At 40.1% G+C, this 24,888-nt stretch overlaps 1 protein-coding gene and 1 pseudogene across 3 annotated transcripts in view; both read right to left on the minus strand.

Moving 5' to 3' along the window:
- The window catches only part of GRIA1 (glutamate ionotropic receptor AMPA type subunit 1), a 306,924-nt gene that overhangs the window by 171,243 nt on the left and 110,793 nt on the right, over positions 1–24,888 (minus strand). The gene's annotated exons all lie outside the window — the stretch shown is intronic.
- On the minus strand, positions 7,074–8,056 carry LOC114211885 (N6-Methyl-AMP deaminase-like; annotated as a pseudogene).

Below are 24,888 nucleotides of genomic sequence, written 5' to 3' on the forward strand. Positions count from 1 at the left end.
CATAGCCCTGGGGGGCGGGGGGAGGCGCTGCTGAGGCTTACATCCTCACCTCTGGCTTGTTCGGAGGATGACAACGAAGGCCGCCCTTAACCACCAGTGAGCTTCTGAAAATGGGGGCACGTTTGCTTGCCAAGTCACGGTTAGGGAGAGATAACTGTTCACACAGCCTTCCTGGGGAGAAATGCCCAGATGGCAAACAGCTCTGACCTTGGGATTTGGGGAGAGGTCATCTTCTCCTTTTGGTCTCTATAGCCAATACATGAGTCATTTTTAAAACATTTTTAATGTCAAGGATAAAACAGTTAAATTGTGAAGGTGCTCTCAGGAGAAGTGAAAAAGACTTTTTTGTAAAGGAAATTGATCTCCAACTATTGACTGACTTGATGGTACTCATCTGTTTCCTTTAGGTTATTAGAACTGGTTGTTGTTATTTCAATCCAAGCGTTGGTTTAACAAAGATACTGGGGAAACAATATGTGATTAGCCTTCAGAGAGTTCATGCACCATCTTACCAACACCATAAACCATGTGCGAAGTGAACTGGCACTAACTTGTTATAATCTTTGCCTTAAAGAGCCACTTTTTCAATCCCTAATTGGTATCAACTTCCATACTGCTCCAAAGATGAGCCATTAGGTACGATGAATGCGTATTTTTTTGGGTGGCATTTCTAAATTTAAGTTTCCCCTGGGCACAAGGGAGCTAACTTGACAATACGGATCCCATTACTTGCAAACAATGCCATTTTCTGTTATATCAACACCTTCCATGTTGATGGAAGTAACAGCGGTAAAGAATGAAAATGGAATTGGCCTACAAATTTTTAAGGTTAGTAGATTAATAAGATTGATCGCTCTTTATTGCCGTTTGTTTTTCACTCTTAGACTTAATCAGTGTCTTCATTTAAAAAAAAAGAAAGAAAGAAAACCTTTATTCTCTTTCTCACTAAATGCTCCATCAGCTCGTAACATCCTGAGCTGTCACTTAGTACCTCCTAGTAACATATAATAAGCCCCCGCTGATGCTGTTGAGCTATAAGTTCCTTGAAGTCAGAGACAATCTGACATGAGTAAGAACCAGCTCTGCAGGTCTGCCTCTCTTTGTGCTAAGTCCTGGAGGCAGTACTCTGCACTGCAGGGTCAGCAAATGCATGACACACATACCCCCCTCTTCTGCACCCAAGGCAGACATCACTAATTGATCATGGCATTCCTTCCAGTTTAGCCCGGTCAAGGCCTCAGAGTCCTCATCATCAGCATGCCTGGAAGCCACTACCAATTTATCAGAATTGACAGGCTCCATAAAACCTATTTTCTGGCCTAGGCTTAATGGCTAAAAGCAAGGGCTTTGGAACTGGACCGACCTGAATTCAAGCCCCAACATTACCACTTACTTGCTATGTGACTCGGAGGACAGGTGTCCAAGTGCCCCAAATCTCAGTTTTGCCCACTGTCAAGTCACTGATCCTCCCATCCTTCAGAGGCCTAGATTTAGGCATTTCCTCTTCTGAGAAACCGCTGTTCACATAAAGCTGAGTGTAGCTGCCTCACTAGGTCTTAGAAAACACGCTGAACTTATTCTTCCATGGTCCTTCTCTCTGGGACAGTGATGGGCCCCTTTCTTCTAATAACCCACATTGGTGAGTGAGCTCCTTGAGGACAGTTACATTTCACAGCTGTATTTTCAGAGCCTGTCAAAGTCCTGACACAGTAAATAGCTAAAAATAGCCGGTACCATTAATGCATAAAAATCACTTAACATAGTGCTAAGAACATGACAAATGCTCAATAAACATTAGCTCTTTTCATATTTATTGTTATGTTCCATAACTGTGAGGCTCAGGGAATATCACTTACCATGGAGTTAGTTTTACACATGAACGGTTTAATTTTGGATCCTACTGCTCTTCAGCTGCCAAGGGTATCGAAGGTATCTATACTTTCTGCATCTTGAGAGAGTTGCATTCCTTGAAATAGGGCCATATTCTTCACCTCCAGTCCCATAAAACCTAACATGGGGTATGGCTTGAGAATCTGCATTTCTGTCGTGTTCCCTGGTGATGTTCTGCTGCTGGTCCTGGACCATCCTTTGAGAATCACTGACTAATGGAAGAAAGGGGATAAAAGAGGAACATTCTTGCCTAGAGAAGAAACTTTAAGTTCTATTTATCTGCTCCATGAGCGACAGTGATCTCCATTTGGATCCTGCAAGCTGTATTTTCAACCAATTCTCATTAAAGTCAAGGAAATTTACACGTAAGTATCAGCTGAAGGACCCTGCTGAAGGATGAAAAAGCAGGGTTTCTAAATTTTGCTGATGGAGCCTGCAATTCCCCCCCCCTTTCTCAGTTGACAACTAGCGAAATGACTTGATACTTTAATATCTCACAGTTAATATCATAAGTTTGCAAGATACTTTGTATTTTTTCAGAGTCTTTGCATCCATATTATCACATTTGATTCTTATAATAACTGCTTTAGTGAGGAGGCAGGCAGGAATTAGCATCTCTCTTTGAATGACACGGCAAAGTAAACCAGGACCTAGAATCCTCAATTCTTTGCCAGGTCCCTTTCCATGATATCACATAGTCTCTGATACAAGAGTCAGTTTTGCCTTTGAGCTCCCTTCATGTACTAAACCTTAATTTATTTCAGATTGCTACAGATGCTTTGTTAGAAGACATCATCAGGAGACCTACTAAGGCCTACTAAGAATCAGAAGGTTCTTAGGCATTTGGGGATACAGATTTCATTGACAGTCAGGAAAGCTTTGGACTCTTCTAATACAATGCAGATGTGTAAACACAATACAATTTACATATAGCTTCAGGTTGTACACGGACCTATTAAGTCCAAGGCCACCATGTTTCATGACTGCAAGAGGAACCATTCCCAGTGAATTAACTGTGGCCCTGTAAAGATCATGCACAAAACATGGAAGAAGAGCAGAGGCCATATATCCAATTTTGGTTAGTTGGTTTTTATGATTTTTTAACAGATGAAAAACTGAGATTCAAGAATTTAAGTGATTTGTTTTAGGCACCAGAGCCAAATAAAGGCAGAAATAGAGTGGGAAGTAGAACTTCCAGAAGGCAATGTGGTACTGTGGAAGGGAACTGGCCTTGGAGTCAGAGTAGCTTTCATTCTCAGCTTATACACTTTACTGGCTGTCAGACCTTGCCTAACCCCTCCAAGATTCAATTTCCCCATTTTACTAATAGGAATCAGGAAAGCAAATGATGTTCAAAAACTGTATTCTGAAAGGGAGCTTCTAGTCTATGAATTAAATGAAAGACAATCTATCAAGTGCTAATACTGGTTGTGGCACCCAGTAAGCACAAATTCCCTGGCTCCTGAACTATTTTCTCAACTCATGTTCGTATGTAGCAACTGGCTAAATTTTCCTTTTTCTCAGGACAGGTAGGTTATATGCCTGGTTGACCAGAGACCGTATACACTCAGGTCCTCTGGATCATATAAATCTATAGATGGTATCATTACTTATGACTATGCTTGCATGATCTGTTATTCATGTAAGTGCTTATGCCATAGCCCCATGTAGAATCCCAGACATTTGTCCCTAACCATGGGAAGAAAAATAGAAAAGAAAAATCTCACCAAAGAGGAAGAAAGCCCAGACTATAGTAGTGTCTGGTTCTCCTTACATTTTTCAATCCTTACTTCAGCCTATATAAAATTAATTTTTCCCACTGCAAAGGAATCATATTATACTTCCTAATCTACACAGAGTAATGACTTTCACCCTAGTTTTTCATTGTGTATTTGCATCTAATTCACATTTAGAGTTAAGCAGAATTTATAGGTCACTTCACTGTATATACTTCACTGTGGATTACACATTAAAAAACAAGATCCTTGTTTTAGCTTATTATTGAGCCCTAGAATGCCAGGAGTATAAAGACCCACAGAGGCTTCATCTAATCCCTTCTATCATAGGCAAGAGGTGAATGCTCCAGGAAGGGGAAATGGTGTCCTCAAGGTCAAACAGTGAGGGTGTAACAACAGAACCTATACCTGAACTTACATTTCCTGACTCCAAATTCAGTATTCTCACCATATTTTTCCTAGCCTGGCTCAGATTTTAAGAGGCCAGAAAGGCCCAGTGGTTGTAGCATTTCCTACTCTTCATTTACTTCTGCTTTCATTGGCGGACAGTGGGATAAACATACACATTCCCTCTTCATTTTAAATGAATGGTTGGCCCTTGTTCTGCCTGCTGCTTTCATAAGGCTCCCATTGCAATTACCTTTACCAACACATTCCATATTATACGCCAGTAATCCATCTCTCCCGGCAGTATCAGGGCTTTGTCACTGCCTGATTATAGAGGATATCCTTCCCCAGGGAAAATGCTCTAAAATCAGCCTTTTGGAATGAGTAAGATCTTCCTCAACTCCTCAACGGAATAAAATAACCAAAGAATTCAAATGACTTAAGTACAAGGATGAATTTGGGGGTTCCTGATCTATGTCAAGATCCAACTCTTTTTGCCTAATGTCCCACAGGTGCCGTGGTCTCATCCCTGCAGAATCTCAGGAAAAATATGCACCTTTAATGAGACACTCCCTTTCATTAAATAAGTTAACAATTAGGAGGGGAAACATTTTAACTAAAGTGCATTTCTGACCATAGTCCTATCAAGCTGTTAAGACCTACCTCTGGCCTGAGTGAGGTCATGACTATCTAAGTTTGCACAGAGAGACAGCTGTGTGAACTTTATGAGGTCATTATTCTGAAATGTCTCCATTACTAGCATTGTCAGGAAATGGTATCTTCAAGAAAATAGTAAACAATTTGTCTTGTGAGTGGCTAAATAATTTTAAATGTTTGAAGAGAAAATCTTCCTACTAGGTTCCACACATGCCCCTGCCTTTGTGAAAAGAGCTTAATATACAGAATGTCACCTTGGCTGATGTGGTAGTGTTGCAGATGATAAATATTTTCAGAGCTGAGCACTGTATTTTATACTTTTAAAAAATTCCCCTGGATTTCCTGGAATGGGATCTGGCACATAGTAGGCATATGATAACTGGTTGCTGATTAATAATCATTAGCACTGGTGTATATGACAACTTAAGGACTCCTGAGGTACTAGGGTGTTTTGTTTTTGTTTATTTGTTTTGGTGTCCAGACAGCTTCACACTTGGAGGGCATGTATTCTCCACTGGGTTCTCCCTCCTTGTCGGCTGTCACTCCTTCCTTTGTCAGCAGCCACTGCTCACTCCACACTCACCTGATGCTTTTCTCATCTGATATCTGTTGTTAACAAGTCCAATGACCAAGACTGTGAAATCACACAACTCACACTTACACAGTTTTACAGTCAACATGCATTTGTCTGCAGGATGCAAGAGTGATGCGATGCTTTCATCTGGTTTAGAAAACTTATTATTCCACATTTACATATTAGAAGTTTTCCAACACTGTAAGGTTGTTTAAAGTCTGAAAGCTGGTTAAACGGGGATGTACATAGGATAAGGTGCACACTATCTCCATAGGTTGTAATATTCTTAACTTGAAAGTTTAAACCCTAGATTCCGTCTATCACACTCTCCAGCCCAGCCCCACAGAGATTTCTAGTCCATCCACTTATGCTCTTGCTAAAATGACAAAATTTTAAGCCAAATTGCTAACCAAACAGGTTATCTCTGGGGGAAAAAATCCAATATACAAGAAACCACATAATCCTGTTATTTTCCAGTTGTTACTATATCTACCCCACACATATCCAGACTCTAGATAGTCATAATAGGATGTGGGCATTCGAAGGGGAAGAAAACTGTTTGAAGAAAATCAGATAGGCTAAAAACATAGTAAGTATGCTTGTCACCTTTTTTTCGGGTGGGGGGCAGGTGGTGCCACCAGCTGGTTAGGGTGATGGTGTAGGGTGTATCAAAAGGACTTAAGGCAAAAAAAAAAAAAAAAAAAAGATAGAAAGGAGGGTAAACTCAAATAATAGATATAAAGTGAAGGATAAGCAATTTTAATTGGTCGTGGAGACGCACCAGAGGGGCTAGATGAGGGAATGGCCTACTCTGAAGTATTCTTTAGTTGGCTAATTGTGTAAGATCTTACAGATTGAAAGGAGGCGGCTCAGTGAAGATCAAAGGCAAGGAGAACGATTAGGGGATCACGCATACCACCCACTCTTCCTAATTCCAGTCACAAGGACCAAATACCATCTTTTCACCTTTCCATTCGGGCAACCTTAGAAAAGGCTAGATGACCAGACACAGAGCCAAAACCGGTGTTATACTTCCAGATCAAAAAGATGGCTAATAACACACCACTCTTCCCCCAGAAAGAATAAGAGGCAGCAGCCCATATTCCTGAGGACCAAATGGCTGATTTACTTACTTCCTGAGAACAAAATGGCAGCCACCTAATAGAGCCCTGCCTGTATATTTAACAGAAAAGACACAGTGGACTCAGACACACACTGGACTCTTCATTTGGATATTTAGCTCTTAAAAAACAGGAATGGAACCTGATTTCACTAGCTCTCTGATTTTCTGAGTATTTGATTGCTTGGCTCCGAGGAATCTTTCTTTCTGAACTAAGTATCTACAGACTTTCTCAGCCTGCCAGGAATCGTCTTTATACCCAAGGGCAGGAAATTTCTTCATATCTCTAAGCTTTTACTCAGAAGAGTCCTTCTATCTGAAATGCTTTATTCTTCCAAGTTTCCCCAATGATAATACTAGAAGACAGAAGAATACTGGAAGACAGGAGCAGCAGTGGCCATGATAAACATCTGAGTACTTACAAAGAACAGAGCCCTCTGCTGAGTTCCTAATGTATTACCTCATTTCAAATTCCCAACATTCCAATTTGTGTCATCTCAAAGATATAGATGAAAATGGTGGTGCAGAGAGAAAAATAATTTGTCTAGGTTCACACAGTCCAAACACTCAGAGTAGGAAACTTAATAATCACATGACCCTCAACTTAATTTTTTTTTTTTTAATTTCTAAATGATATTTACATTTTTAGAACAGTACTTCTCTACAAATGGGTTGCAACCTGGAAGCTGGGGGAAGAAGGGATAGAGGGCTATCTGGAGGACCTGAAGTCCTAAGCTTTACCCCATGGTATCGAGTATTGCCTCAAAAGGCCACCAGATCCAGGGATCCTCCTTCAGAGGAGTTGAGAAATGTCCCATGCCAGATTCTGTCAGGAAGCAAATCCAGGAGTACTTGTGGGTTTTTTGTTTGTTTGTTTTTGTGGGGGGGAGGTGAAGGGAGTTGGAATCTCTGAAAGATGTAATGTTAACATCAGACATACTTTTTTACCTTCTAAAAGAGGTTCCAAGAGTCTTTTGTTTGTCCTGTGGTAGGGTTTCCACTGAGGCCAAGGCCAAGAACTACATCCTTAGTAGAAAGGCAGAACTCCTTATCAAGTTTAATAGTCTCCTTGGCTACCAAAGGGCCAACCTCTTTGTTGATTGCTATCAAATATCTACCATCAGTGTCTAAATTGTCTTATTTGCACAGTTTATACCCTCAAGTACAAATTCTATGAAAGTCTTAGACCTGTAGCATTTTCTCTTCTGGTGTTCTCCTTCGTTCCAGGTACTTGACACCATCCTCTGAAAATTCTTTTTTTTTTTTTTAATTAACATATAATGTATTATTTGTTTCAGGGGTACAGGTCTGTGATTCACCAGTCTTACACAATTCACAGCGCTCACCACAGTACATACCCTCCCCAGTGTCCATCACCCAGCCACCCCATCCCTCCCACCCCTCTCCACTCCATGAAAATTCTTTAATGACATATTTTGCAACCATTAGAATATCCTCAGGGCTAGTTGTAAGCTGATGAATAATTTGAAATATCTGGTAGCATTCTTCTAATGTTCTCTTCTTTCCCTTGTCATTGACACTCATCTGATCATGGATTTTAAGACCTGGCTTCTTGGCTGTTAATTTCCTCATGGTATTAGAACCAATGAGTCCATTCAAATGGGCATGAAGTTCCAATTTAGGTAATTCTGAGTAAAAGGTTGCCTTCCCTGGCTGCTGTTCTTCCTTCATCATGATTTAGCAGAGTAAGTTCTCCCAAACCTTTTATTCTTTGTATAAACAATACAGTGTATTTCAATCAGCAAGTTTTGTGGTTTTTAATTTCCTTCAGATTACTTTACTTCCTAATTTGGACACAATTAGCTGTAAATGTAGCTCCGGGCTCAGCTTCACCAGCATGATGGACCACTGCTCTTGAGTCTCTCCTGGCCTTGAGCCTATAGAGTCACAAGCATGGTGCAGGGACAGTATGGAGCATCACAAACAACAGCATCCTCAGCAAGAGTTCCCTGGCTGTGATACTAATTCTGATACCACCGGTGGCCCTCCCTTTATCCACCAAGGCTATTATGTCTACTCAAGCACTGTATGGCACTGCCTGCATGTCCTCCCCAACTTTTCAAAGGTCCTTTGCCCTTAAGCTTCAGTTAGTGCTTAAGAATGTACTCCTCCCTTTGAATGCTACTGTATATTACTTGGATCCATGTAATGGCAATTTATATTTAAAATTCATTCATTCCATAAATTGTTATTAAATGATATGCTATATGCCAGGCATTGTGTAGGCTCTGGGAAGATAAACTGCTATCCTGGAGGAACTCAAAGACTAGTAAGTGGTAAACATAAGTGATCAGAATTTGGGGTAAGAAGAATCATGAACAGGACTCAGGAAGGTTTCCAACGGGAGCATAAAGGAGGGAAGAGCTAACCCAGTTGTAAGTGATTGAGGAGTCTTCCAGGGGGAAGTGTCAATGAATGTGGGGCCTAAACAATAAACAGGATTGTAGCAGGTGAAGAATGGAAATATCTCAGACCCAGGTAAGCAGCATTTGCAAACTCTTTAGTCTCACCATGCCTCTCACACATAGTGGTGATCTCAAAATAATGGGATGAGTACATTTGGCATGGTTGATTCCAGAGTCAAACAGACTTGAGTTCAAATCCAAGTTCCTGGTTTTGTGACATTGGGAAAGGAATTAGCATCTCTAACCCTCAGTTTCTGTATCTGGAAATGGAGAGTAGTAGTAGTGCCATCACTTAAGGTTGTTGCAAGTATGAAAATGACCTAATGATATATAAAGGGACATACCACAGCAGCTAGACAAAGCAAATCCCCAACAATGGTGGCAGTGATTGATAGTGATAGTTGTTAGTAGGTCCACTTAGATTATGACCTCTCTGTGAATAGGAATCTGACTTATTTTTCTTTGTGTTTCTCATTGTGCCTTGAATTTCACAGACTTAAAACAGGTATTCAGTAAGTGCCTGCTGACAGATTTGTGTGCCTTTTCCTTTAAATCATTAAATAAATATTTATTGAACACTTACTATGTGCCTGGCTCTGTCCATTATACTGTGGACACAAGAGTAAACAAAGTACATTACTAGAAATTTCACCCTAAAATTCTGATCAGTAGTTTCATAACACTGATGGTTACTTAAACTTTGAAATCAGGTTTGGAAAATACCATCCAAAGCCTAAGAATCACCTGACTTGTTAGTGATAATAACTATAATTCCACTTGATGTTTTCAGAGAACCTGATTCCTTATCTTAAGAACTCTTCAACCAATTTAGTGTTTTTCCACCTGCTACGGGGTCCTGCCTGAATCTAAAATGATGATTTCCACTTCACTCCACAATCCACATCATAGGTTCTCCCTCCCACCCCAGGTCCTTATCAGCAACAGACCAATTTGTTAATTTGCTTCTCTTTCTCTTCCTTTTACTGTATTCTGCTGGTATCTGAGCAGCTGTCAGCCTGCATAGAGAGAGGAGTGGATTATCAATCAAACAACTTAAATTTTAACCTCAGTTTTGCAACTAATCAATTTTGATATAGTTTTCATTTATTCTTTCAATGAATATTAATGGAGTGCTTAGTACAGGCCCAGCATGTCCTGGTTGAGGGTTCAGGTGTTGGAATCAGAATGCCTGAGTTAGAAACTAGCTCTGTTACTTTTCAGCCATATAATCATGGGTGAGTGACTTGACCACTCAGTTTTCTGATCTGCAAAACGGGGATAATAATCATATCTACCTCATAGGAGAGTTGTAAATATTAAATACACATAGAAAACCTGTAAAAATCTTAGAACAGTGTGCCTGAAACTAGTATGTTCTCAACGTTAGATGCTTTTACTTTATTGTTGATATCTGTTGTTACTCTCAAATGCCAGGCATTGTATATGGTACTAAGGAAATAATGGGGGGAGGAAGGACATGGTGTTTGTCCTTAGAGATCTTGCTTCTATTAGGGGAAGGGACATTAAACAACTAAACACTCACATAAATACACAGTTACAAATTATGACGAACACCATGAAGGAAATGAACAGGGTATGGTGTGTGGTTTAAGGAATACCATTTGTTTACTGATTTTTAAAGATTTATTTATTTATTTATTTGAGAGAGAAAGCATGAAAGAGTACGCCCATAAGGTGGGGGGAGGGGCAGAGGGAGAGGGAGAAGCAGACTCCCAGCTGAGCAGGGAGCCCCATGCGGGGCTCGATCCCAGGACCCTGGGATCATGACCTGAGCCCAAGGTAGATGCTTAACCAACTGAGCCACCCAGGTGCCCCTAAGGAGTACCATTTAATATGAGACTTAAAGAATAAATAGGAGGTCAAGTGGTGAAGAAGAGGTATAGGCTGTGTGTGAAGGACTGTCCAGGAAGAGAGAAAAGCATGTGTAAACAACCAAAGACAGGGACTGAAGGGTTTTGTGGGTTACCTATGGACACCAAGGAGGAGAGGAGGCCGAGGCAGTGGGCAGGGTCCAAGCCATGCAGTGGAGTTAAGAGTCCTCCTAAGGGCAAAGGAAAGCTACCGATGGCACATGGTTTCCTTTCCGGCACACAGACTTCCTAAAACTAAAGTGAGAGGATTATATAAAAAATGCTCTCAAGCCCCTTAAACACCGAAGAATATAAGATTCTGTGATGACTAACAACAACAAGGTGATTTCTGGGAAAAAGCAGAGAAAAAACAAAGAAGTAGTGGTAGGAAAGGAAAGAAAGAGGGAGATAGGAAGGTAAGAAATAGGGAAAGAAGCAGCTGACTAAACTTCAGTGGAGACATGAAAGTCTAGAAATGAAATGTTAAATGCTCAGTGCAGAATTACAGACTCGGTACCTATTACATACATGTGTGTGTAGGTGTGTTTGACTTATGCATGTATTTGTACGTACACTGATTTGGCAGGAACCCAAACTGGGGGAGCCTTTCCACGGAAGACAAATAAGTCTAGTAGGCTGGAAACAGAGAGGGGGAAAAATGCCGTGTCAATCATCTTGGTTAAATGCATGATTACTGGATATAAAGATGCATCTGGAATAGCTCCTGCTGGAAAGCTGGTGTTCAGGAATTGAAATGCTTGCTGAGGCATGGTTCAGTGGCTCCTTTCAGGAGCTGCTTAGTGGAAATCAAACTGAATTACATTAGGAAAGGAGCGGCTGAGAAAGTACTCTCCAGAACAGAAAAATTTTATTGGGAGAGGAAAAGAAAAAGGAATTTAGTCCAAAAAGAAGGACTGACTCCAAGAATGCTAATTTGTTCAAGCCTTCCAGAGCCCAGAACTACTTGAGCACTTCTTGCCTTAATATTCAGACGCTGTGGTGAAAAGAAGTATGCAAAGTAGTGAAAAGCAAAAAGAAAGAAGTGTTCTTTGGGCCCCGATTTCTACTTTCCAGCTGAGTAAGGGTATAATTTAAGGGTTTATGAAGGGGAAGCACACTGGTCCAATTCTGCAAACACTTTATAATGGTAATACTGCCTCTGATAATCAGAACTTGCTATCAATACGAGCATGTATGGTTGTGTATCATATAAATCTTGCAGCAAACGCTCGGAAGAATACCGGCTGAGTTACCTCAGTGCAATGAGAAGTAAAAGAAGCCCCTTATAGTTTATGAAAAGTTCTTTTCTGGTAAGGAAATAGCCACTAGCAATATGTCTAATTCCCTTAAGTACTTCCTGATTTGCCAATGGTTCAGTTAGCATATGCCTGATTTGAGTTAATAACAGCCATTTAATAGATATTTACAATATGTTTTAGGTACTTTTAGCACATCATCCCACTGAATCTTCACAGTGCATTACAAGCTAGAGTCTAATATTCCAATTTTATATACAAGCAAACAGAGGCTCAGAGAGGCTGAGGAACATGTACCAGGGACACAAGTTGCTGGAATTCATATGCAAGTCCATGTTCCATTTGGGCCCCAATTTTCTTATCCATAAAATGGAGCTGGTTAACACTGCCTTCAGATTCTCATGTTCCCAAAGCTCCCTCATGAAGACTGCAGATTCAGCAAGTTCACTGGTGTTTTTATTTTGTGTGCTTTTTATATCATGGGGCACTCTCTCCCCATTCATTCTCAGCACTCCAGTGGACTCAAGGATTTTTGCCTATCAGAACTTGTAGGAATCATTCATCCCTAACTTAGGCGCAAATGGCAGATAATAGCAGTAATTCCTTACTTTTCTGCATCTGGTAGTCAAGGACTACTACACTCTCCCATTTTAACTCATTCCAACATCGCTGGAAGGCAGACAAGGAAAGCATTCTCCCTAGTTTGCAGATGAGAAACTAAGACTTAGAGAGGGTGAGTGACTCCACCAAGGTCAAACAATGAGTTAAAAGCAGAGTCATGACTGCAGGCTAGCATCTCTTAAGATCCGGTCTGGCATCTTTTCTGGAAAAGCACACTGCTTCCCTCAGTTGCAGGCTCCAGGGCCCAGCAGGAAGCAAAAATGAACAAATGGGCAGATGAGAAAACACTTTTCCTCCTGCCAATGCTCACTCAGCTTCAGCCAAACTTTGTCAATTGAAAAGCAGGTCCAGATCTTTCCATTTTTCTTTTTTAAAGAAGCTACGGATCTGGATTTTTATGGGCAATGCTATGATTTTTTAAAAGCTACCTAAAGCTTATATTTTAAATTTCTGTGAGAACCATCACACATCTGTAAGTTGGAGTCAACACTGGGTAATAAGTTTTCCACCTCTGCCTTACACCGAAGAAATGATAGAGAATTTGATTATGGTTACAGAGAGGTCTAGCTGAAAGCCCTTTTAGCCATAGGAATGCCCATTGCTTGGGAGATCCAAATCTCAATCAATCAAATCCCACAGAACAGTGGAGATTTTGAGTCCCAAACAAAGGAGGGTCAGACAGAGACATTCCAAATCCCCAATATAACCCCCTCATCTAACCAGGAAAGAAATAGTCTCATGAAGATAGCTTGTTTAGAACTTTAAATGAAAGAGTGTAGAACAGAGATAAGAAACCAGGGCTCTGAGAGACATAAGATAAACATGTTAAATATTGTATATAATTACACTAATAAAAACACATTTAGTTATAAACAGCAGCTTTTATTTGAGTTCTTTCATGTGCCAGTCACTATTCAACGTACTTTTTATGCAATACTTTTTAAAATCCTTACAACAACACTTTGAGGTGAATATCACTGTTATTTCCATTTTACAGATGGGGAAATTACAACACAGAGAAATGAAATTGCCCAAGGTCACAACTTGCTAATATATCAAATTGGGATTAGAAAGCAGGCAGCCCAGCTCTGGAGACTATACTCTACCACAATTAGAGAAAGCACCTTCTCCCTGAAGGCAGAGATTATTTTGCACAGAGTAGCTGTACTCAGAAATTTTTCACTGAGTTAGATTGAGCAAAGGACGGGAGTTCACTTTTTTAAATAAGACCACACATTTCGGTCTTCCACAGGGAACCTGGAAATCTTGGTAGGCTTTTCTTCGATGCCAGTGACACTTTTTTTTTTTTTTAAGATTTTATTTATTTTCAGAGAGAGAGGGGAGAGAGAGCACAAGGAGGGGGAGTGGCAGGCAGAGAAGGAGAAGCAGGCTCCCCATCAAAGAGCCCAAGGGACCTTGGGCTCATGACTTGAGCCGAAGGCAGATGCCTAACCAACTGAGCCACCCAGGCATCCCTGTCTTTCCCTTCTTGTTTTCTCTGCTTGTCTATATTCTTTATGGATAATGATGTACTATATGCTGGCTAATTGAACATAATAAAAAAATAAATAAAATAAAAGTATCAGTGACCCTTTTGACGCGGTCTATTCTAAAACCTCTAGTCCTTGAGGAGATAGATTTCCTGATCACTGACAGGGAGAGCTGAATCTTCTACCTCATCTTTTGTGGTTTTGTTTTCACCCTACTTGGCACCCTAGAGGGCATTAACACTCCTGATCCTGTTAGCGGCTCTGGAAGTGGATTTCACACCCAAGGGAGATATACACCATCTGTTTCTAATTCATCCTGCCTTCAGTCTTCCATTCAATACTCTCCTGGTCTCACAACATGACTGAGGCTAGACATGAGCTCTCAGTATAATCTGGCAGTCTGTCCTCTCAGGGCAGCCCTGGGCCCGTTAGGCATTCCAGATCTTTCAGATACATGGAGAGTAGAATGATCACCCTATAAAACCTTTAGGAGCTCCCCCTCTCCCCCCAATTTTTTTAAACCCTAGCTTAATTTACCAATTATATAATGTCATATATAGAAGAAATAAATCCAGGAAGGTCAAGTATTGGAATGTTATCTTCTACTTTGCTTTAGAAAGGATTTAAGGAAAAAGTCTCAATCCCAAGTGCCAACAGTGACTAGATTAATGTAAATGAAAAGTGACCTAGCTAGTGTCCACTAGGGTGAGTGGGAGAATGCATGCCTCATCTAAAGGCGGGAAACCATGGCTCAACTCCAGCCTATTATAGATACATCTGTTAATTTTTCAAGAGAAAACACAGGACTTCCATTTGTGTTAATTGAGAGACTATATAATTTGAACCCATGCTTCCAATGAGGACAACTAGAAAAGCTGGACAAAATACTTAAAAATCTTCTTGAAGATGTAGACGAGCTAATAAGAAAGTGAAAAATTACAGAGCCAGGATCTAGGGCTGGAGGAAAGCCAGACAGGTAAGGCTTGTGTTTGGAACTACTTTTCCCCTGGAGACGTTTACCAGTTCTAGAGGAAGCAGCTAAACTAGGAGGAGACAGAAATAAGAAGCTGGAGTTTAGAGTTCAGGACCAAAAAGTGGTGGCAGTGGAAAGAGGTTGTGAAACAATCACTTTGGGTTGGGACCCAGGAGAGCTGCTCAACAAGAGTTAAAAATGAACTGGAAATAGTTGCTTATAGGGACTGCAGTATAGCTTCAAATCATCTCAATCTCTGGAGCTGGATTAAAATGATAATAGATTGGGGGCCTGGGTGGCTCAGTCGTTAAGCGTCTGCCTTCAGCTCAGGTCGTGATCCCAGGGTCCTGGGATCGAGCCCCGCATCGGGCTCCCTGCTCAGCGGGAAGCCTGCTTCTCCCTCTCCCTCTGTCTGCAGCTCCCCCTGCTTGTACTCTGTTTCTCGCTCTCTCTCTCTCAATAAATAAAATTAAAAAAATAAATAAATAAAAAAAATAAAATGATAATGGATTGCTAGTACAAGAAGGCAAATATATAACCATTCGGTAAAAAGATAACATTACCCTGGTCCTCAAATTATTTCTACAGAAAATTCTGCAAATATAATGTTCAGCGCACAATAAAAAAATAGTTATACCAGAAGATAAAACAACATAAGTAAAAATGAAAAGAAAAGAGAAAATAGGGACAGATCCATAGGGACTCAAGATATTAATCAGACATATATTTTATAATCAACCATGCTCACTATCTTCTTGGAGATAAAATACAAGATGGATAATTTCAGCAGACTACTGGAAAACACGTAAAATAATCAGGAGGAAATTCCAAATTTGAAAAGGACAGAGACGGACATCAAGAACTTAATACACATAATGACAGATTGGATGCAGCTTAAAAGAGAATTTGTGAACTTCAAAATAGATCAAAAGAAAATAGTAGGACTAAAACACAGAAAGAGAAAATGATGAAAAATACAGAAAATGGCATGAAAGATGCAGTGGATAGGATGACAAACCCTAACATACATGTAAATAGAATGTCATCAGGAGAAAACTACAGGGAAGATATAGGAATAATGTCTGAAGGGCCATTGGCAAGAGTTTTTCAAACTCGATAAAAGACATCAAGACACAAAATCAAAAGGCCCAATGTACCCAAAGCATGTTAATTAAAAGAAATCACACTTAGGTACAATACAGTAAAAATTTTGAAAATCAAAGACAGAAACTCTTAAAAGCATCCATAGTGAAGAAGGGGTGGGAGATAGATTACTGTGAAACAATCAACAATCTGACTCTTCCCAAGAAACACCTGAAGTAGATCTTTAAAATGCCAAAAGAAGGGGTGCCTGGGTGGCTCAGTCGTTAAGCGTCTGCCTTCGGCTCAGGTCATGATCTCAGGGTCCTGGGATCGAGCCCCGCATCGGGCTCCCTGCTCCATGGGAAGCCTGCTTCTCCTTCTCCCACTCCCCCTGCTTGTGTTCCCTCTCTCTCGCTGTCTCTGTCAAGTAAATAAATAAAATCTAAAAAAAAAAAAAATGCCAAAAGAAAATAACTACAAAATATAGACTATATCCAACATAAATTTTTTCAAGAGAGAAAGTGAAAAAAGACATTTTTATACAAGTGAAAGGAAAAATATTTCTCAACAACACACTCATACTAGTGGAAATACTAAAAGATATTATTCATGGAGAAGGAAAATTATTATAGATGAAAACTTAGAGATACAGAATGGAATAAAAAGTAAAAATTATAAATATATGGGTAAGTATAAATAAACACAGACTGAATAGAACAGCAACAATAATACATTATTGAGTTTAAAAGTACAAAAATATGCAACAATAGTGGCATGCACATAGGCAGGAAAATAAATGAAGCTAAAATGTTCTAAGGTCTTTGCACTCTCTGGGAAGTGTGTATAAATGCCAATACACAGTAACATCTGGTAAATAAAGAATGAATATTGCAAGTTCTAATGTAACCACAAGAATATTTAAAGGCTATCTAATTCCCAAGTAAATAGAGAAAAAGTGAAAAATTTTTAAAAATTAGTAAATCTGAAAGAAGGCAAGAAAGGAATGTTGCAGTTAAATCTATCTTTAGAGGGGAATCTATGGTTTTAAAAATGCATGTATTAGAAAATAAAAAAAAGCTGTAAAAAATAATCAGTAGCTAAGTATCCATTTCAAGAAGTTAGAAAAAACCCTGCGAACTAAACACAAGAGAGAAGGAAACAAAGTAGAACAAAGTCAAAATGAACCCGAAGAATCTTAGAGAAAGTATGAGAGTGAGCAAGTTAGGTCAGTAGTATAAAAGGTAACATCACTACAAATCCTACACACATGAAAGAGGATATTATGAGCAATTTTGTGACAAGATATTTGAAAATATAGATGAAATGGACAAATTCCTGACATAAATTACCAAAACTGCCACAAGAAGAATAACATAATTGACTAGGATTGTAACTATTAAAGACATTTAAAGCTTTACCAAAGACAGCTCCAGGCCCAGGTTACCTCTCTTCTGAGTTCTATGAAACACTTAAAGAATACGACCTCAGCCGCAGCAAGTTCTTCCTAGAAACATCGTCAAAGGCAAGGGAAGCGAGGGCAAAAATGAACTATTGGGACTTCATCAAGATAAAAAGCTTTTGCACAGCAAAAGAAACAGTCAACAAAACCAAAAGACAACCAATAGAATGGGAGAAGATATTTGCAAATGACATATCAGATAAAGGCCTAGTATCCAAAATCTATAAAGAACTTCTTAAACTCAACACCCAAAGAACAAATGATCCAATCAAGAAATGGGCAGAAGACATGAACAGACATTTTTCCAAAGAAGACATCCAAATGGCCAAGAGACACATGAAAAAGTGCTCAACATTGCTCGGCATCAGGGAAATCCAAATCAAAACCTCAATGAAATATCACCTCACACCCGTCAGAATGGCTAAAATTAACAAGTCAGGAAACGGCAGATGTTGGTGGGGATGCGGAGAAAAGGGAACCCTCCTACACTGTTGGTGGGAATGCAAGCTGGTGCAACCACTCTGGAAAACAGTATGGAGGTTCCTCAAAAAGCTGAAAATAGAACTACCATACGATCCAGCAATTGCACTACTGGGTATTTACCCCAAAGATACAAATGTAGGGATCTGAAGGGGTATGTGCACCCCGATGTTTACAGCACCAATGTCCACAATAGCCAAACTGTGGAAAGAGCCAAGCTGTCCATCGACAGATGAATGGATAAAGAAGATGTGGTATATATATATACAACGGAATATTATGCAGCCATCAAAAGGAATGAAAGCTTGTCATTTAAAATGACATGGATGGAACTGAAGAGTATTATGCTGAGCGAAATAAGTCAATCAGAGAAAGACATGTGTCATATGACCTCACTGATATGAGGAATTCTTAATCTCAGGAAATAAACTGAGGGTTGCTGGAGTGGTGGGGGTGGGAGGGATGGGGTGGTTGGGTGACAGACATTGGGGAGGGTATGTGCTATGGTGAGCGCTGTGAATTGTGCAAGACTGTTGAATCACAGATCAGTACTTCTGAAACAAATAATGTAATATATGTTAAGAAAAAAAAGAAGAAGAAGATAGCAGGAGGGGAAGAATGAAGGGGAGTAAGTCGGAGGGGGAGACGAACCATGAGAGACGATGGACTCTGAAAAACAAACTGAGGGTTCTAGAGGGGAGGGGGTGGGGGGATGGGTTAGCCTGGTGATGGGTATTAAAGAGGGCACGTTCTGCGTGGAGCACTGGGTGTTATGCACAAACAATGAATCATGGAACACTACATCAAGAACTAATGATGTATGGTGATTAACATAACAAAAAATTTAAAAAAAAAGATTAAATCCAAGACCTAAGATACACGAATAGACCAATGGGATAGAAAAGACCAGAAACAGAACCACATATACCTGGTCATTTGATTTATGACAAAGAAGCCATTTAAGTTCAGTGGAGAAAGAATGATCTTTTCAATAAATGATACTATCAGTTGGATATCATATGGGAAAATTGATTCTAGATCCCTATATCACACCATACACAAGAATCAATTCCAGGTGGATTATTAATGTAAGTGGGAAAACATAAAGCCACCAGAACATAACATAGGAGAGCATCTCCGTGACCTCAGGGTAAGAAAAGTCTTCTTAAACAGGATATAAAAGAAAAAGAAAAAAAAAAACCCTGATAAATTGGATTGCATTAAAATGAACAATTTTTGGTCTATACATCAGGAGATACTGTCAAGACAGTGAAAATATAAGCTAAAGAAAGGAAGATCTTTGTAACATACACACTTGACCAAGGGCTCACATCTAGAACACTGAGAAATCAGTAAGAGAAACACAGAGAGCCTAGGAAGAAAATGGACACAAGGCATGAACTGTTATTGCTTTGAAAAGCATATCAACATTTCAATAAGCATATGAAATGAAGCTAAACCTCACAAATAGTCATGAGAAAACAAATTAAAATCACAATGAGTTATCACTACACCCCCACCACAAGGGCTAAAATTAAAATAATTGACAATCCCAAGCACTTGAGAGAATTTGGAGCAATGAGAACCATCACATACTGATGGTGGGAGTGTAAATTGGTACAGCCACTTTGGAAACTATTTGGCAGTATCTATTAAAACTGAACATTCTCATACCCTTCCTAGGTTTACATCCAACAGAAATACATGCATATGTGCACCAAGAGACATATACAAGAATATTTATAGACTCATTATTCAAAAGTGTAAAGAGCCCAAATGTCCATCAACAGTTGAATTATGGATGCATTGTGACACATTCATACAATAGAATCCTATACAGAAATGAAAATGAGTAAAATACACCCATATGCAATACCATGGATGAATTCCGTAAGTGTAATACTGAGCAAAGGAAAATAGATACACACACACACAAAATCATACTTGATGATTCCCTTTATGTAAATTTCAAAAAGTAAGCAAAATTAAACTCTGACATTTAGGAATGCATGCTTAAGAAAAACAAAGATGTTATAAGACTCAGTAGAGAGTCTCTTTGGAGGGACAGTGTAGAGTGCCTAAAAAGGGTAAGAGGAAGCTCCTGGAGGGCTGGCAACATTATATATCTTGACCTGGATGGTGGTTACTTGGGTGTTAATTTTGTGAAAAATCACTGAGCTTTGATTTGAGTTTTGCTTTGAGTATGTATGTTACACTTCATAATTTAAGAAAGTTAAAAATGAGAGAGAAGCCAGAAACCCAGATTTTCAAATGAAATACCTGGATTTTCAGGTATTTAGTTAACAGCTAATTTTTAAAAATTTAGAAATCTTTGTGGGCCACACATTTCACCTGTGAGCTGCCATTCTGTAACTTCTGAAGGTAACTCCTCTTCTTGATCAGGAAGTCATGAGCACTGACCTTGGTTCTATTCTGCTGTAACAGCTTGAGAAAGTTAGAGGCCACCAACTTAATTTGCATGCAGAGAACTAAAACTATTGCCAAAGTAACACATCAAATTCTATTTCTCACATCGCTTTCTTTTGTTCTCTCATTCTCTCTCTCTCTCTCTCTCTCTCCTTCCCCCCCTGCTTTCTGTTAGCAGCTCCCTGAAAAGGGACTCATTCTGAGGTCTCCTGGAGATTATAAACCAGGTGATAAAAAAAATAGATAAAAAAATAGCATTACTATTCAAGGAGAGCTTACTATATATCTAACCCTGCACTAAACTCTCCGCCTGCCATTTAATCATCATACCATTTAAACATCCCTGTGACTGGAGAATTACTGGACTTCTACAGATGAGGAAGTTGAGGCTCAAGAACACAGCTAGCCAGTGGCAAACGGCATGGACTGGATTCTCAGTCAGGCTTGTCCATTGCTAACCATTACACCATACTTTCAAGGCCAACAGTCCTGATGTGAGATATATAGACATCTTTCTAGGATGTTCCAGAGTTTGTAAAGCAGAGACATAGGTATTTGCATATTCAACATGAAAATGGGCTCCAGCTGCTTAAGCCCTCACTACCTTGAGCACTCCTTAAAGATAGGTGATTCTGACAATCTGTTGATCCTCCCAGTTTCCCTGAGACCCTTGGCACAGGCTCAGTATAATTAAACAAAGCCCAAACCAATATCCAGGACAGTTCCCCAACCTGAACACAAGGACATAGAGAGACAGAGAGACAGGGAATTGTAGCCATCAAGGACTGAAGAGTCATAATTGTTACATGACCAAGGACAATACTTGCCAACTAGTGAATGTTCAAGAAATTCAGAAAATTAAAACACTTTAGCCTTGGAAAATACCACCTGAGAGGATCTGGTCCCATTTCCCCATCAGCCAACATGGGAATCAAGGTCCAGGGCAACATGAAATGTGGTGAAAGTGGGAAGAGTCTCACTCTGTCCATGAACACTTGCTAGCAAAATGGCTTTGCTGTCTGTCAAATGGGAGTATTAGAATAGATATGGTTGTTTAAAAGGGATTTAAGCTTTGTAGTCTCTTCTCTAAAATAAATCTTGCAATCCCACTATAAAACAGATGATAATGGAGCGCATGGTCCTGTAGTGAGGAGGACAGGGCAAATTTGTCTCTGTGTTCCTCCTTCCCCCTAGAGCAACCCTAGAGGCAGCTCCTGGACCAAGACCTGGCACATGATAGGTTCATGATGAATATTTGAAGAAAAAACTGTCTTTGTTCCTTTAGAGCATAATTTAAGACAACCTGCAGCAGGGTGCTCTAAGGTACCTTCCAACCCTAAAAACTCCAGTCATCTAAGGGACTTGCCTGTGATCATTCTGTGAACAAGGTAGGGGCTGAGCTGAGTGGCAAGCTGGCTCTCCCATTTGGCATTCCAGGGTCGTAGGATTTGCTCTTGTGTCCCTTCGCCATGTGCTCTTTTATTTATGAGTTCTTTAGTTGAAGCCCCAGCTCTCTGGTGCCATCTGGAGAGGCATTTTCTGCTGCTGTCCTCCCATTTAAAAAAAAACAAAACAAAACTCTTGATTTGATTTTTCACCTTTGCCTTAGACATGTACCCTGATAACAGGAAACACACACAAGGGTAAATGAAACTTAATCCCAAGCCTTTCATGTCCCAGTGAAAGGTCAGGAACCGAAGATGCCTTGATCTTTAGCAGTGGAATTATGAAATAGCAGGCCTGAGGGATATATAAAAGTCATTTTAGTGTGGTATCACTGTGAAGAGTGTGGGCTCCAGCACACTTTTCGGCAAATAAAAAGTTAAGAAAATCAGAGTGCGGACAGGCTTGGTTCAAATCTTAACTATCAATTATTGGCTACAGAATCTTTGGCACAATTCCAAACTCTTTGGGCTTCAGGTTTCTTGTTTGTAAAATGTGGATAACAGCGAGGCTTACCTAATGGAGACACAGCAGGGAAAGCATGTAAGGTGTTAAATACAGAGCCTGGCACCTAGCTCGTGCTCCGTGTTAGGTATTATCATCATTCTGACCACCACTGATGAATGAATTGTCTTGTGACAATATCCCTGCCATATGATCCTCTGCTTGAACACTTCCAGTAATGGAGAACTCACTACCTCCAGGTGAATCAGCTTTATCCCCAAGCATCTGATCGGCTTAGATGTGCAGGTTCCTCATCAGACAAGGAAGTTCCTGAAGGCCAAGATGAGGATGTTGCAGGTAGGACTCCAGGGGGCGATGCCATGCTGACAGTCAAGGCTATAGTTAAACTTGAAATAAACAGAAGTCTTCACCTTTCAGGTCTGTCAGGTTGGCAGTCTCTGTGCAAAGTTCACCTTAATCCAAATTCTTAGGCTGCTAGACATGGGAAAACTCTGAAATAAATTTTTAGCAGCAAGGTTTCAAGGTGGCAGACATCTATCTGCTTCCTTTCTTCCTTTCCCTTTACCCCCTAACCTGGCAAGGAACAGACAGGTACTTCCCTTTGGTGCCATCTGGGTGCTCATTTTTCAGTCCAAGATGTGAGACTATCATTCGCTGTGAATGCATGCCCCATGGGGACAGTGTCTGAAATGCCCTATGCTTTCTTTGACTTCCCATGGTGAAAAACCTGGTAGACTCAGGACATTCTTTCCTAAAGAAATTCTGGATTAGAGAGTATCTCTCTTTTCCTCCTGTTTGAAAACCTATCTCTACAATCTCCGTATTTCCATTACCAAACAGGAGGAGATGACTCACACCATAGACTACCTGTGACCAGCCCTATTTGTGGTATCCAAGGTACTCAGTACCTCTGCCCACCTTATCTAGCCAACTTCATCTTCCTACACAGACTCTTCGGTCAAGTTAGTAGTCTTCCCCATTTTCCCCTGGGATGCTACGTGCCTCAGGACCCTGACCCATGCTATTTCTCAGGCACAGCATCTCCCTTTTCTCTCCCTTCACTTACTTCAAAGCCTCACTTTCTCTGGACCTTTACCTATGATCTTGACCCTTCCTGACCACCCAGAATCTATCTCTATATTATAGAACCAGTCACTTTAGTTTTCTGAATTGGAGGCAAACTCACTGGCAGGCTTGCACCATTCTCCAACAATTTCATGAGTACTGTCCACCTATAAGACTATATAGTATTTTAGGGTTAAGTATTGTGACTTACACTTCTTTCATACTTTCAAAAGTACCTAGCTGAGTAGAGGCTCAATAAATTTTTCTGGACAGAATAACCTAGTTGAGGTGATAAAAAGCATTAAACTAGACTTAGCAATAGGCTTCATTAGCTTTTGGCTGAAGGCAGGGAATTATTTAAATCAGTAGCCCCACGCTGGTGAACCTTGGTTAAACCTACACTATGTAATGCCAGTCACCACGGTTTGACCTTCACTTAATTTTGTTAAAGTACTGCAGGACAGATAGGCACCTTTGTGTGATCTTCAATGGACCCCATCATAAACTCAGGAGTACAATAAATACTTATTGAAGGAAGGGAAGGAGGGAGGAATTCCTGAGAAGGAAATGCAAATCCAAATGCACTTAAGGGAGGCTGATAAATACCTATAAAAATCTATCCTCCTTGACACTGCCCTAGGATCTCAGCAACTCCCTCAGCTCTGTAGCTTGGCATTCAAGGCTCTCCCTATTCTAAGCATGAACCGTTTTCTAGTCTTATCTATCATATTTTCGCCCCTGGGTTCCTGCAAATGGACTGCTTGGTATTCTCTCTTTAGATCCCTGTTATTTTCTTGCTTATATTTTTTCTTTCCTCCAAGACATACTAAACTTGACCTATAATTTAGGCCCCTGTTACCTCCTCTCTGATACCATCTAAATTCAATGAAAGGTATCAGCCCCAACAGCCTGTCATCTTTTTATCCCTGGATTCTCCCCCACATAGTTTGACTATACCTCTTTAACAAGCCTTAACATATTTGGTCGTTTATGTATTATTTGTGGTTGGTTGTTTAAATGCCAATCTCAAGGGCTTCTTCTTGATTGTGACCTGAAGGCAAGAGTGGTCTTTTTACATTTTGATATTTCCTCTGGCACTTAGGAATAGGGAAACTTGCTCTATAATAGCTAATATTAGTGTTAACATTTTAAGAACACTTCTATGTGTAAGGCACCATGTATTAGCTCCCTGAACACTCACAGTGATCCTCTGTAGCAAGAACTCCTATTACTGCTTTTTTCAGAGACTTTAAGTGACTTGTCTGAAGCCACATGCCTGTGAAATGGAGGGACCAGCATACAGACCCTGGCACTGTGACTACAGTCTGAGTTCTTGAAAAAGATTTGGTGGCCCCCCACGGGCAACGATCCTGGAAAGAACAGACTCTCAAAAACAGCAAAAGGGGGTGCAGGATCCATGACACAGACCTCCAGAGATCCTGACTCTTGAAAGTCTCAATAACGA

This window comes from Eumetopias jubatus, unplaced genomic scaffold (assembly GCF_037043125.1).
Source record: "Eumetopias jubatus isolate StellerSeaLion01/CBP00866 unplaced genomic scaffold, mEumJub1_p1.0 scaffold_5, whole genome shotgun sequence".
NCBI lineage: Eukaryota > Metazoa > Chordata > Mammalia > Carnivora > Otariidae > Eumetopias > Eumetopias jubatus.